At 40.0% G+C, this 16,597-nt stretch overlaps 1 long non-coding RNA gene across 1 annotated transcript in view; it reads right to left on the bottom strand.

The window, feature by feature from the left end:
* Nucleotides 1–6,520: 6,520 nt before the first annotated feature.
* Nucleotides 6,521–16,597, bottom strand: part of LOC120551942 — a 32,212-nt gene continuing 22,135 nt past the window's right edge. The window contains exon 4 of the long non-coding RNA XR_005637936.1: nt 6,521–6,623. This is a non-coding gene — a long non-coding RNA (uncharacterized LOC120551942). The remainder of the gene's footprint in view (nt 6,624–16,597) is intronic.

Raw genomic sequence — 16,597 nt, 5'->3', positions numbered from 1 at the left:
TTTTAAACAGTGTAGTACACATTAAATAGGTTGGTTTCCACTTGAACTTAAAGGTACATGTAATATTTCTGCATTAAAATGTCTAAAAATTACCTTTACCTTTACCTATGTTATATATTTTGTTGAGTTGTCTACTCACACTATCCCAAATGTTTCCAACAATGTTTCAACCCAGACAAATCTGTTATTTTATTTTAATGAAATGGGACATTTCATTTTGTAGCCTGTCAGTGGCGTCATATCGTTTTTTATTTATTTATTTTTTCATTTTGTAATGGCGTGTATACTATTGTCCTGAAATGAGTTTAGCTCGCCATTCCCATAGATGGCGCTGCGTCATATTCACACTGACGCCTGGGTACTCTTGTCATAATCAAAAGAAGAACGAGTGCAGCAGAAGTAGTTTAGTCAGCGCAAACAATGACAAACCTCACAGAAAGAATTATTCAACCTGCTCCATCCTGGGGGACATTTTGGCTTTTATAACCTTGAGGGGAAGATGGAACATGGATAGGCATCATGCTATATGCAGGCTTTGCAAAATGAAAGTTAAGTATTTTGGAAACACCACAAACTTGAGGACTCACACGGTGCGCCATCACCCAGAGATTAACACTAAAGACGTGGATGAACAACAACCTAAAGTACCTAACATGTCAGTCAACCAACACACTCTTTCAATGCTCTAAACTCCCACCAAACTCTGAACGAAAAGCTCTTTTTATTTAACGGTTTTATTTTATACTTGAATTAAATGTATTTGAAAGCTGGCCAAAGCTTGGCACTTTGCAGTTTTTAGTCGCAAAAGTTTTTATTTTTGTATGAAGACATATAAAGTAATATCAAACTACGTTTCTTTTCTTTTAAATTGTATGTCTACTGCAATCACATGGGAAAAGTAACTACATTTACATACTGTGAATCGTTTTTTTGAATCGAGAAATCGATTTTGAATCGAATCTTAAGCCTAAAAATCAATATTGAATCGAATCGTGACATTTTCTGAATCGTGCACCCCTAGTAATACAGCAGAGACCTAATGTATTGATACATGTCAATTTCGATCAATCCAGCTTAAACAAATGTGCTACGCTGACATTAAGGCATGCATACCCAACCTGAGCCCGACGGGTCCCGACGGGTTGGGCTGGGTTCGCACAGATATTTAGAAATAATGGTTGGGTTCGGGTCGGGCTTGGTCACATCAGCGCGATAAGGCATTTGTTGTAAAATTGTGCTGCGGCTCCTTTAAGAGAGTTCAGTGTGTGTGTGTGTGTGTGTGTGTGTGTGTGTGTGTGTGTGTGTGTGGTAAGTGGGCAGAAGAGAGAGAGAGAAAGAGGAAGCAGACGTGTAGATGCGACCGGAGCGACCGGAGCAGAGTTGGTAGAATAAGTTTAAGTTTGGTACACAGTGTGTGCGGTGTCCGAAATAATCCCCAGACTGAAAGCCAAGTTCATTCATTTGCTCACCAGAAACGGGATTTTAACCCCGACATTATTCATTTTATAACGTCGGCCCTGGAGGTAACGAGTCTCCCCTGGTTTTTTTGACCACGGTCGGAAACGAAGCAAGCAGGAAAGGTTAACACATTGAACATTTTAAATTAAACAGCTTATTAACGTGAGCTTGTTACCCCGTGTGCGCTGATGCACTCATCTGTTTGCAATTCCGAATGCCTTCCTACAGTTGCTTAATAAAAGCGGGCTTTCCACACAAAAACATAGCCTACATGTGTCATTAGTATGAGAAAAAAATGAGATTTTAACTCAGGTCGGGCTCGGACACAAATTTCTTAAAGTGTAAATTGCAGGTAAAATTTTTCATGAAGTTAAGCAATGTGCTTATTAAACATAAAAATTAGAGCCACCCACCATTGTTTTGTATGGCTTTTTATAACAAAATGCTGAATATAATATGAAAAGTTGGTATTTTTTACAGTGGTTTTAAGCACTCCCCCTCCCTTCCACTAGGCGGGGTGTGACGTCATAAGAGGGACTCCAAGAGTCTAACGGCTAGTAGGCAGTAGGCTAGCAGTTATATTGGAGACCTAGCTAGCTAGCAAAAATGGTAAACTATTGTGTTTTTGCGGGATGTACGAGTACATCAGAAACAGGGCAGAGGGTCCACTAGGACAAACCGCTGATTCGTACCTGGGTGAGGTTTGTGGCTACGAAGTGGGCTGATTTTACTGCTGCCTCTGTGACCCACTCTCTCCTCTGCCTGCTTCGCTGTAGCGGTGTGTGTGTGTGTGTGTGTGTGTGGCCGTGTGTGTGTGTGGGTGTGGGTGTGTGTGTGGCCGTGTGTGTGTGTCGCCGTGTGTGTGTGTGTGTGAGAGACGGCTGGCCGGCGAGGTTGTCAGGTGCTTGTTGAGTTTTAACTCCGAAAAGATAATTAACCACAGGTTCCCGTTAATCTTATGATGGACATGTGTTGTGATATTTAAACAAACGATCCGTCAACGGCCAAATAAAAGCCTCTTATTTACGTGAGCGGTCTGAGAGACCTCCGGTTTACAGCGGTGTGTCCGACCGAGACTGTCCGACCGAGACTGTCCGAGCGATGAGCCAGCGGCCGGGGCAGGCGCTGCTGGTTGTCGCGTTACTTCATGGAGCTTCTCAACTCCGAAAACTTTGAAGCAAATTGTCAATTCAGCAACAATTGCGACTGCCTATATTCGAAATCTAAACAGTTAATTTCTCGCCTAAAACGTTGTCAGAAGTGAATTTAATGATGAATAAGATGGCGAAAATGGATAAAATTGTCCCGTTGTTGGTCTGTCTATGTACCTGCTATGGGTTGCTACTCCCTCTTATGACGTCATCACCCAGTTACTGTAAAAAACATGCTACCTTTGAAGAAACCCCAATAAATGTTATTTTAACGCATTTTAAGACATAAATGTTTAAATATATACATATTGAGCACTTTATTTACATATTAATTGGTTGTGGTGGTTAACCTGCACCTTACACTTTAATGCCTGTCGGGCTCGGGCCGGGTTCGGTCACGGCTCTGTTGGATGCGGGCCGGGCTCGGACAGAAAAATTCGGCCCGATCCGGGCTTTAGTTGACAAGTAGCTCATGCTAATGCTTGGTGGGGGACATTATAAGGTTATAACAAGTTTCAACACGCCCATCAAGTTATTTTAAGTATAATTGTTTTGACCAAGGTAACGTTAAACAGCACTGGGCTATACCAAAATTACGTTCGCCAGCTATATAGATAGACGACTAATCTAATGCTAATTTAGCCAGCTATCCCACCCTGGTTTTTCTGCCTCACTGCCACCACTAAGGGACTTCAGTCGGAATGAGAGCAGACAACAGAACCGAAGACACGATACATCTACAGTTAGCCAGCAGCCTGCCATTATTATTAACTTGGAGCAATCCTAACCCAGCCAGCACAAACTCCAGCGCCGGGTGATAACGATGCTAACGGCAGTAACCGAAGGTTTTAATTATTCGTTGGGGAAACACACCGTATCGCCCCAGGTGTCCAAGTCTGGCTGGCCGCGGTGTGAAATTCTCCCCCTTTTAGCGTTTAGCAGCCTTTTTTACAGTTAAGTTGACTGACAAATGGTTACTGTCCTGCGGCAACAACGGTTAAGTTTAGACACCAAAACAACAACGGCGAATTCCGGTTGCAACACCCGCCAGCCATCGGACGTAAAAGCTATCCCATGGATGTAAGTATCTCCAGGGCCAATACAAATCGAATCAAGAAAACGTAATTATGTGGAGGAAACTGCAGCTATTTTATTAGAATGACATGAATAACCTTTTCTAAACATTACTAAAGGTAACATGGATAAAACTGTAATGGATAAATCCATCTGTGAACAGATATATTTTATTCGGCAATTGTTTAAAAACAAGGAAAACTAAAACTCCCATAACCCCACACCACTTCACGACGTCATCAAAAGTCCGCTTTTACATCCATTGTTTTGATTGAGAGACCCCTAGCGGCAGAAAATTACATATTGTACGTTTAATCTATGAAATGTATCACCTGTGAGTGACCAATATAAATGTTTTTAGTGTTTTTGTTATTGGTGTGTACAATACAACTTTTATTTCATGAACGGAGGGTATTCAAGCTATAAATAGAAAATAGCTGCGTGATTTCACACATTCTTGATTAATTTCATTCCATGGGGAAAATTATAAAATATAGACAGCGGTACCATACGCCATCTTGTATGATTAAGATGACATCATAGACAAGGCAGGGAAACTGTCAGAAAGAGGACCGACTATAATAGAGAGCTTGTTCTTGCAAAAAGGGAAAGAGTTCATCCTAAAGATTAATTGGTTTGAGAGAAAGGTACCATGTTTCTGAGTTCAAGGTATGACATTTAGTGCCAACAAGGGAGTGAACTTCATTATTAAGATTTATGAAAATGATTCAGGTAGAAAATTCCATTCACCCTTCCTATTATTAATTCCATCTTAAAAAGCAAATTGAATTAAGTGGTGCATTATTCTCTCTAATTATGATGTCCATATTAGTTCTTTAGAAAAAGTGACTGATGCTGAGTAAAAGAGATGCAAAACATAAATGGAAAATGAATAAGCTTTGTACTGGTAACTCTTTTTTTGTTCGAGTAATACCACATAATTGAAGAAGGAAGCTCAGGCTACAGAGTTGTCTTCCTCAGCACAGTCTTGTTTGTTTCTGTAAAGCCAGCTCTGGCCATTAGTACACAGGGGAGATAAGGAGTTATTGAACCATTATTGATTGTGCACTAGGAAAGTCTAGTGATTTATATATATTGTCCTTTTCCAAGGTAAGCAACCAATAAGTATCACAATGGCTGAATTCTATACTTCTGTTATTGTAATTATAACAGTTTATCATTTCCTTACTTTTGGAGATCGCATTTCAGCAGTGGGCCAAAGAAAAGGGGTCATAAATCGAAAAAGCTGCAATCTTCCTATATTGTCTCGTATCTAATGCTCTACTAGCATGTGCACAAGCACACACGTAGCAGAGGTTGCGTTGCTTTCTTGTGACAGGGTTGTAAAAATGTTGTCATAATCTAATATCGCTCGTTATTTTAATTCTAATGTTTTAATGATAAGACATTTGATAGCAATACATTTTAATTCATTTTTATTTTTTATAATTAAGATACAGACAGCCATGATTATGCATTCATAAGGGCATAGAGAGATAAGATGAACAGAAACAGCCACCATGCAGTCACTCTTTATGTCAACACCACACAAAGCAGATAAATGATATGTTCCCGCAGTGACAGTGGAGGCCAATAAAAACACTGCGGCCATTGTGCCATGATAATTATTGGGCTTTCTAAAGAAACTTCGGACACTGTGACATTTTGCAATGGTATGTAGCGATAACAGTTTACAGATTGCCTCATTAACGTTATCAGGTTCCCTATTAACATTGGCTTTAAATCCGAAATATTGCTAAATAGGCATTGTATGAATTACTTTAAGTTACGGTCGATCGCCCTTGTATTTTAATCTGTCAAAATGATGGACGGCCTTTAGATTTTTTCGTTATTTTTTAAACAAATTAACGCAAAAAGCCCACTAAACGATAGTTAGTGGTGACTCATCAAGAAATGTAGCAATGTGTCAGCAAAAGAAGAGAAAGAAGACTACTTGCCAATGTAAACATGCATATAAGCAATGTAATTGTCATACTATTCCAAACACTGCCTTTTCAAATGTTTAATGAGGGAGAAAAAGCATAGCTGTGTTTACAAGAAGTAAACACAGTGGCCCTCATTTATCAAAAGTGCGTACACCAAATTTCCAGCATACACCTGGCGTACACCCAAAACCACGGTGACTTTGAGATTTATCAATATGGACGTTGGCGTACGGCACGCTCAAATCGTACGCCAGCTCAGGAGGTGGTGTACATGTACGCATGTTTTGAGTTAGTGTGGAAATGCGCAGAAAAACAATTCCTAACACCACAAAACGCACTGACAAACTAAAAGAAGACCTCTATGTGCCGGTCTGCAACATTGTTTTAGCCTGGGGGGGTTCTGTACAACATCGCGCAGGAAAACACGGTGCCATAAATGTAGCGGAGGACGCTCCCTCAGCTGTTGCCTCGTTCCAACTCATGAAAAAAAACACGAGTAAAATAAAAGACACTGCATAAACTCCGCTACCGTGTGTTTATTTACTTTACGTCTACGTTTATATTACATCTTGCCATGTCGTAAATTGTAGGGGCGAGGCCTCAAAACCGAGAATATATTGGGGCATGTTATTCTAATGACGATCGTTTTCAGCCGCGGCATTTATTAAGGGCAGGTATTGCGTACACCTGGATTTCAAAGGTACGCACAGCTTCATAAATCAGGCGGTGAGAGGAGTGTAAGCATAATCTTACGCCAACATATACGCCCGTTTCTATGCAAGAATGATAAATGAGGGCCAGTGAGTGCAAACTCCTACAAACACTGGTTGTAGGTCTCGAGGCATCAATGTGAAAGCTGAAGAAAATAAACTTACAGTACACAGCCTACATCGTCATTGCTCCAGCAATGTATGGGTGACTGAAAAATGCCTGATTATGAGGGCTCAGAATGCCGCTGGGGGGCATCATGGAATATTGGCCATTGTAGAAAACGCTGGGGGAAAAAATAATTTTAATAAGCATGAAAACTGTAAGCATGAATAATCATGAAAAATGTTTAAGATTGACTTAACATTCACTAAAATGCTCTTGTAAATGCTCTTGTATGACATAGCTTCATAAATTGCATGCACACACACACACACACACACACACAATAGGTCTGTTTGACTCTTATTATGATACAGTGTAGAGTATGAGTGATGGTGATGGCAATTAAAACCATTATTTCCTGAAGATGGAGTGTGAATGATAATATTTCAGAATGTCAAGACCCTAAGCCAGCATTATTTTCAATCAGACCTTATTCAGTGGAAGAAGCCAAAATCAAGTTAGATTCATTTTGGGCCATATTTGCCTTAATTTGCCATCTGTCCTTGTTTAGAAGGGGGTATCTGGACTCAGATGAGAGCGTCTACAAATCTTCCTCAAAGTCCTGCTTTCAAAGTCCTGGAAGGCCCAGAGAGGACTGACATGTGTGTGTGTGTGTGTGTGTGTGTGTGTGTGTGTGTGTGTGTGTGTGTGTGTGTGTGTGTGTGTGTGTGTGTGTGTGTGTGTGTGTGTGTGTGTGTGTGTGTGTGTGTGTGTGTGTGTGTGTGTGTGTGTGTGTGTGTGTGTGTGTGTGTGTGTGTGTGTTTGTGTGGGTGTGTGATGTGCAAGAAATTACCATTCACACAAAAAACAGCAGAAATTCTCTTTCCCTCTCTGACTCAACTTTTTCTTTTTTTAATTTAACAGTTGATATCTATGTAATCATGCAACCATTAATTGGGTTTTCACCAGCATTTTCACCAGCAACACTGTTATCATCATTGGCATCATTTAGCAATCGCATATTATCAGCAGCTAAAAATCTCTTTTAACCACATTATCACATGTACCTCTAACACACAAACACAAGCACACAAAAGAGAAGCAATGACAAAAGGTCTGTGCTGAAGAATTGACTGGTTTCTATTTTCGAGTTTCAAGGTGAGCACTGTCGTGGAGACATCAGGTTTCTTATTACTTGGCTTAACAGGCTCCCTTATTAAGGATTCTGGTTGGAAGCATCTTCTCCGAGAATCCTAATTAGTGTGACTTTAACAAAAGACAGAGGATTGTGCCATCTGCCTCACATAACGAGGATTCCTCACTAATTAAAAACACCTAGGAGAGCAGTTAGAAAGTAATACCTGCTTAGCTTTGTAAGGTTAAGGAGATGTAATGAACATGAAAACGAGCGATACTGCTAAAGTTCCTCCTTTAGAATGGAAGTCATTGTCTCTTTAGGGAAACGTGCATGAAAAAAAACATTTTTTCCTCTTCATGTTTGGTTGTTAAACACCTGAAATAGATGATAGAATAATACTTGTGGTGATAGTTACACCAAAAAATTTAATTCCAAATACTGATGTATAGTATAGTACATTAAGTTTATATATAGTTAAACATTAAAGGGGTGATAGAATGCAAAACCGATTTTACCCTGTCATAGTTGAGTAAATAGGACATACAGTACATAGAAGCTCAAAGTCCCACTGACACCCCTTTACTATGAAAATCTCATATTTTGAAACTGCTGCTGAAAACGGGCGAATCCCAACAAAGCTGAGTTGCTTACGCAAGCGTCTCAAAATCCGGAACCTTAAGAGAACAGTCACGCCCCAACGTTTACATAGGCTACACAACTGACCTGAGATCAGGTAGTCTTCTGAATCTAGCTAGGTCACGCAGATCTCTGCTATTCCATTACAAAATTCACTTCTGAAACTTTTTGTCGAGAAATCAACCATATAAAGCTCAAATATGGGCCGCTTTACGAAAAAGGATGGCTAATTGCAAATTTTCTCCGACTGTGTGTCGGAGTTTAGTGCTGGTGTTGGTGCTGCCTGGGTTGCTACATCGCCACCCTGACCGCAGTGTCAGCGAGCTTGTTACGCCCGCAATCTTTTACTGCAGCCCGCAGGTTCCAGTTAATCTTATAATGGGTATGTGTGTTGAGTTATTTAAACAAACAGTCGGGAAATAAACGCCTCTTGTCCGCGAAGTCTCATTGATAGAGCCGCGGGTGAAATGGAGATCCATCAATGAGAGCTAGCTAGCCTCCTCCTAACTCTGACATTCACAAAAATACATTCAATTGATATCCGAAATCGGACAAGTGTTAGCTAAGCTTTGTAAGACCTTGAGGAACCTGTAATATTCATGCCGTGACGAAATTCAAACTGTAAATATACTTTAGTTATGCGAAGTGAGCAAGCTGCGATATTTCCCCATTGTAATGAATGGGACATATAGCAAGCAGCTGCTCGTCCTACAAAGACGCCTTGCGTTCATAAAAATGCCTTAAAATCAAATCGGACACAACGGTTAGCTTTATAAAACATTGGGTAATTATGTTGTATAAGTGGCGTGACAAAATTCAAACTGTAAATATAATTTAGTTATGGCGACAGTGTAGCTAGCTAGCTGCGGTATTTCCCCATTGTAATGAATGGGACATATAGAGAGCAGCTGCTGGTCCTACAAAGACGCCTCACGTTCATAAAAATGCCTTAAAATCAAATCGGACACAACGGTTAGCTTTATAAGACATTGGGGAATGATGTTATATAAGTGGCGTGACGAAATTCAAACTGTAAATATAATTTAGTTATGGCGACAGTGTAGCTAGCTAGCTGCGGTATTTCCCCATTGTAATGAATGGGACATATAGCAAACAGCTGCTGGTCCTACAAAGACGCCTCACGTTCATAAAAATGCCTTAAAATCAAATCGGACACAACGGTTAGCTTTATAAGACATTGGGGAATGATGTTTAATAAGTGGCGTGAAGAAATTCAAACTGTAAATATAATTTAGTTATGGCGAAAGTGTAGCTAGCTAGCTGCGGTATTTCCCCATTGTAATGAATGGGACATATTGCAAGCAGCTGCTGGTCCTACAAAGACGCCTCACGTTCATAAAAATGCCTTAAAATCAAATCGGACACAACGGTTAGCTTTATAAGACATTGGGGAATGATGTTGTATAAGTGGCGTGACGAAATTCAAACTGTAAATATAATTTAGTTATGGCGACAGTGTAGCTAGCTAGCTGCGGTATTTCCCCATTGTAATGAATGGGACATATAGCAAGCAGCTGCTGGTCCTACAAAGCACACCGCGTTCATAAAAATGCCTTAAAATCAAATCGGACTCAACGGTTAGCTTTATAAGACATTGGGGAATGATGTTATATAAGTGGCGTGTGACGAAATTCAAACATAAATATAATTTAGTTATGGCGACAGTGTAGCTAGCTGCTGCGGTATTTCCCCATTGTAATGAATGGGACATATTGCAAGCAGCTGCTCGTCCTACAAAGACGCCTCCACGTTCATAAAAATGCCTTAAAATCAAAGTGTGCGTGGCGAAATTCAAACCGTAAATATATTATAGTTATGCCGGCAGCTGGCCGCGGAGCCCGTAGTGCAGTATCCACAAAGGGTGACTTTGCCCTGGGTATGGAGCCCAGCAGGCTGCCGCTTTCTCGTCGGACTGTGTGGAGCTCCTAAAGTCCGACACGTCTTACCAAATTTGCAATTAGCCATCAAATTTTGTAGCAACGCCCATATTTCAGCGTTATATAGTTGATTTCCGCTTAAAAAGTCTCCGAAGTGATTTGGTAATGAAACATTGCAGTGTCTGGAATATGAGATTCTGTCGCTTCTCTAATGTATGTGTATTGGGGATTCGCTCAACCAATCAGCGCGTCTCTAATATGTGCGTATGGCAAGTCGCTCAACCAATCAGCGCAGCTCATCTAAATATTCATGACCATACCATATTTGGAAGAAAAGCTCTTGTTACAAATAGGGCCAAAACACAGGGATGCATAAGGGCCAATAAAATATCAACCAGGCCATTTTCAGCCCAACCAATGTTACATACCCCATTAGGAGACCATAAGGAACAGTGTGAAATACCCTATATAATCATTCATTAACCCCTTTAAAGAGGACTGCACCAATGTTTTAGGTGTTGGCCCATTGGTCAGTTTGCCCAATATGTGGGCAGAGGAATTTCACATTATAATTTGCTGGTTAATGGAAACAAACAGAAAGGCTGGTATAGTTCTTCAAATCAAAAACATGATAATAGTGTGCAATTCTGCAGGCAGTTTTACTGTACCTCTTTATAAAATGCCATTGTGTTTCCTAAATCCAGATTACAATCTCTGATAAAGTTTTACATTTACAAGAATTATTCAGTTATTGTTAAATGTGGTACCGGCATATTCCATTAAAGGACAATTCAGGCACAAAATGAACCTAGGGGTTAATAACAGATGTGTACCCACTCTGTCGTTCTCTGGGACATGTTTTCATGCTAATTGAATGTGTTTGTAGCTTGGAACATGAAAGCGCGGACCGCTGATTAGCTTATAACGCTAGTATATGGGGCACAGGGACACTCAAATTAAATCGCTATTTAATACTACTAAAAAGGCTCAACATATCACCACACCTTAAAGGAGAATTCCGGCCAATTTTTACGTTAATCTTGATCGCTATAGCTACTTTCGATAGAAAAAACCCCAACCCGAATTAGTGCAGCTAACACGGAGAAGCTGCAGCTACGTACTACAAGCGTCCCCTGAGCTAAAACGGCAGTGGTCGGGGCAAGTTTTAGAGTGCCTCTGTGCCTCTTAACAGACACAAAATGCAATTAATATATCTGTGCCACATGAATAGGGCCCTTATGTGTCAACAAGATGCGTTTTCAACTCAGACATTGTTTAAATTCACCTATCCTGGTCCCTGTCTCGATCCTGCCGGTAGCTAGCTGCCATCCGTTGAGTGTATTCAGACAGGCTTCTGTGATAATCATCCCAATAACAATCCATGGAGCGGCAGTAGTGTGGCTATGTCCTCCAGAGGACATGTCATGTCACGTCTTGAAGTGTATTCCCCCCTAAAAAAAACAGTAGTGCGGTAGTAGCTGTTAGCTGCTAGCTGCCCTCCGGTGAGTGTGTACAGCCAGATAGCTAAAAAATAATCTAAATGGTCCCACGCCACACTTGGCCGTGTCCTCTTCATGATTACTTTTGAAATCAAAAGGGAAACTCGCAGCCAGGTAACTGAGTATGGAGTCAAATATTGCCCCCGGGTGGTCAAATGTTTAATTGCTGCCACACTGTGAAATAAATTTCATTGCTTCAAGACTCACACTACGCAACGCAAACAGCATTAGTTTAATCGATAACAAATTAACGTGATCGACGAAATTCTTAATAATCAATTATCGATCGTCAAGTAATCATGCCCATCCCTAGTCAGTATATTCCGGCTCGAAAAGATAAGGACGTCCATCAAACTGAAAGGGTTCGTTGTATATGTTTTGAAATTCGGTTGAATAATCCGCCATCTCTTTAGTGTATATCCTGTGGAAGCACTAGCTAGTCTGTTGTTGCGTTGAGTGCTTCTCTTATGCGCTCAGTGCTTTCTTCCAGCAACATCGGACCATGGGAGATTCCACGTTGCACGGCGTTCGGCTAGTCATGACTGGTTTCCAAGATGGCACCCGCATGTAAGCATGAATGCGACTGTCTGTATAATCTATCTTTTCAATAAACTATCTGTACACTTACAACATTATCAATGCTTTGGTTAACATTTAGGGACCCTCATTATGCTAACGTTAAGGTGTGGTGATATTTTGAGCCTTTTGAGTGGTATTAAATTGCGATTTAATTTGAGTGTCCCTGTGCCCCATATACTAGCTTTGTAAGCTAATCAGCAGTCCGTGCTAGCATGTTCCAAGCTACAAACACATTTGATTAGCGTGAAAACATGTCCCAGAGAACGACAGAGCAGGTACACATCTGTTATTAACCCCTAGGTTCGTTTTGCGCGGGAATTGTTCTTTAACTTCTTTACAACTCAAAGGGAGCTGAAAAATCAATTACTCAAGCATAAGACTGGAGTCCATTTAGTGGTTGCATCTTCAATTGGTGAAACGTCGCCTTCCCAACTGCTCGTAACCATTCAAATAATGACAGGTGCATGTATAAAGGTCTCATTACACAATAAACAGGTCCCAAAACAATTTTACTCAGTGAGGCGCAGAGAGAAATTCTGTAAGGCCTTAATTGATAGTTGATGCTAAAAACCGTTGCACTTGAGAAGATAATTTGTTATAAATGAATTTGTCACAGTGTTCAGTTCTCTGTGCATGTCTAGATAAGGGAAAAAAGAGGGTCAGTAACTGTCGGGCCACAACAGCGTCCAATTCCACTCGATTCTACATATGTCTAATAGGATGAAAGGAAGGGAAATAAATCAGACCAAGTATTTTGTTGACAATTAAGGTATGCATAAGCATGTGCTTCACTTTGCAAACTAAATAGATTTACATTGCCAATTCCTATTAAAATATTATAACAGCTGTCATTTTCAAAGGCACTTTTCCATTGAGTTGAATTTTTTACTGGCTTAAAGCTACATGCATGACTGTGTCTCACACACACACACACACACACACACACACACACACACAAACACACACACACACACATATATCATCTCTACCATACACTGCAAATGCCCTCCAGACACAGGTTTCATTTGAGCACATTCATTACCTTTTAATTGCCTCTAAATTGCAATGTGACCCATCACATCAATAACACTATCTTTGTAACAGGAGAAATGAACCTCAGCTGGGTTATACTGTGTATGCAGTGTTTGTGTGTGTAAATGCATATATGCAAATAATTGTACGTATGACGTTTGTGTGTGGGATTGGGGTTTTCAAGTGGAGCGGTTTCATTTGTGAAGTAAAGAGGACAAGGTGTGTGCAGGGTACAAACAGTAGTGGGTGCTTTGTGCTCTAAGCTGAAGTAGTCAATGAGTTTTTTAAGGAGTGGATATTACCACGATGAAGGTGAATCAAAATGTGGTTAAATTTAATCCCTTCTGATTACACACTGTTGTTCCCTACCTAAGCTTGCCAGCAATGCTGATCTTAGACATTCCCCCTGACCTTCAGTCTGCACAGAGGTGGCATCCTGCTGGCTGAAATCATTATACAAGAACATTTGATTAAAACAGCAAAGCCAAACACCAAGAATCTATCAATATTATATTTGGCATATTCTTACCAGCATGCCAGAAAATATAATATGTTGAACCCAGATAACTTCTGCAGAGTTTGTACCTGAGTAGAGTCATAATAATAAATAAACAAACAGCTCTCTCTGGGTGGTGGAGGGAGCTGTGAAGCAAGAAGTTTATTCCACATAAGCAGGTCTCTGATATACCTTTACGTGAACTCTTTCAGTACAAAACAGCACATTGAGCTGAAATGGAAACACTGTGCTGCAATCTTTTTATAGAGTCTATGGCTGCAACATATGTTGTAAGGTTTAAGCAGATGTTTGTCAGGGGGGACCGCCATTCACTTTACCGACAGTATTGACAACAGATAAAGCCACTGTGTCTTGAGAAGCAAGCTTGTTGTTTTATTGTTCACTTTTAACTCACTTTACATTATCTTTGCTATCTCTTTTTCCTCTGCTTTCCCCACAGCTGCTACTCTACCCGTTACCGCTCGCTCTCCTCACCACACGGGCACTGACGTCACTTACTTTACTACTGTCTACTCTTGTAAGGGGTTGCATTATCTTAGTACATCCATTGGTTGCAGTTAACCGCCATACTGCAGTGATGAATGCTTCTTCACTGCGGTGAGAAAAAAACGCCCTAGTTGTAATCATGGTTAACTAAACATGACTTCTTCATTACTTCATCATGTTTGTGGCACTTCAAATAAAGTGCTGACCTAGTCCATCTTTAGTATTGATAAATAAGATATTATTAATGTTGGCATAAAACTAAATGTATTAAGAATTAAAGTAGTGGGTTGGCAAAATGATACTGAGGTCACTACATTGACACAATATACAGTATACAGCAAATGCATTTTTATAGTTGCATTATTCACAACAATTTAAGGCACCTAAACAGTAATGCCTGAGACCAATCCTCACCCAAGTAGGATATTTATAAATTTGACTTTTTACTAACTTCTAAGTGTCTGAAGACCAGAAATGTCTTGACAATTTCTTTTATTTGAGGGTTCACAAAGATGATAGCTAAATATGCCACCATTAATCATATCTTATTTATCAATGTTAAAGATGGAGCAGGTCAGCACTTTATTTAAAGGGCCACAAACATGATGAAGTAATAAAGAAGTAATGTTTAGTTAACCATGATTACAACATTACAATTCAGTTAATTTAGCCTATCACTTTAACTACAGATTTACCTATGAGGACGACATGAACATCATCAATATATCAGAAATCATGATGATTAAAATACCTTAATTGATACATCAATTAACGTATTGTTCCTGCATTAAGTCATGCATGAAATAATATTAATCCAGGTACATGAGTGATATCATTAAGTACTACATGAAATAATTAATGCTTTTTCATGCATGAATTCATGATAATTCATGAACCATTATTATAATTTATAATTATTTTTTTCTAATTAACAATGTATTTTTATGAAAGGGAACATTGTTCCATTCTTTTTGGGAATGTGGAGAAATTAGGACATTTTGGGGTGCAATAAAGCAAACTGTGAAGGATATTATTTCTAAAGATCTTCCTCTGGAACCTTCTTTTATAATTTTAGGCTTATATCCCAAGCACACAGGATATACAAAAAGCGAGAAGCTGTTCATCGATATATGTTTATTACAAGCTAAAATGTTGATTGCACTGCACTGGAAAAGCATAAGAAGACCAAATATTGGAAAGTGGGTTAAGCAGATGTTGGCTACTCTTCCATTGGAACGCATCACGTACTTGCTAAAAGGAAAAAAGGACTTGTTTGAAAGTATTTGGAGACCTTTCATGCTTTTCGCAGAAAGCACATACTTAAAGGAACACGCCGACTTATTGGGAATTTTGCTTATTCACCGTAACCCCAGAGTAAGACAAGTCCATACATACCCTTCTCATCTCCGTGCGTGCTGTAAGGCTGTCTGACGGCTCCAGCATTAGCTTAGCCTAGCACAGATCCTGCAGGTAACTGGTTCCAACTAGCCTACTGCTCCGAATTGTGACAAAAGTGAAAAGTCGCCAACATGTTCCTATTTACATGTTGTGATTTTGTAGAGTCTAGCGTGTACAAAAACAACGTAACATGAGACACGCCATCTTCTATCCGTAAACAAACCGGGACATATATTCTCAGACAGGCTTGCTGCGAGCATATCACTTCACCCAAGTACTATATTCTTCCGCCTGAGAATATAGTTCCGGTTTGTTTACGGTTAAAATAGCGGCGTCTCAACTGTTACATTGTTTTTGTAACACTAATGACTCTAAAAAAACAAATGTAAATAGGAACATGTTGGCGTTATTTTGTCACTTATTCGGAGCAGTAGGATTACTGGAACCATTCACCTGCCTGTTCTGTGATGGGCTGATGCCGCTGGAGACGTCCGACAGCTTTACAGCATGCACGGAGATGAGAAGGGTATGTATCGACTTGTCTAACTCTGGGGGTTACGGTGAATAAGCTAAATTCCCAATAAGTCGGCGTGTTCCTTTAACAGAAGATCAAGAGGAGGACGACGTTCATGAATAATTTTACAGTCAGTGATCTGCTCGTTGGGAGATGGTTGGTCTCTGTTACTTTGTGTCAAAGAGCATTATGGATATATCATTTTATATATGGTAACATTGTATTTTGTGTCGGAGAGGGAGTTCTGTTGTATGTCATTTCAAATTCTAAAAAAGACAATTAAACATATTGTTGGAAAAAAAATAGATTTTTATAGTGCACAAAGAGCAGTGGCCTCCAGGCCCTCCCCTTGAAGCTGGCGCGTGCGGGACAGCACCAACGATTCATTTCAGGCTCAGAGGTTGGTAGTAGCTGCCTGTAGTGTTGTGGCTTCCCGTGGGAATAACTTCACTGATAAA

The sequence above is a fragment of the Perca fluviatilis genome, chromosome 22 (assembly GCF_010015445.1).
Source record: "Perca fluviatilis chromosome 22, GENO_Pfluv_1.0, whole genome shotgun sequence".
Classification (NCBI taxonomy): domain Eukaryota; kingdom Metazoa; phylum Chordata; class Actinopteri; order Perciformes; family Percidae; genus Perca; species Perca fluviatilis.
Note: the sequence above shows the minus strand (reverse complement) of the source record. Positions and strands in the feature narration are given on the sequence as shown.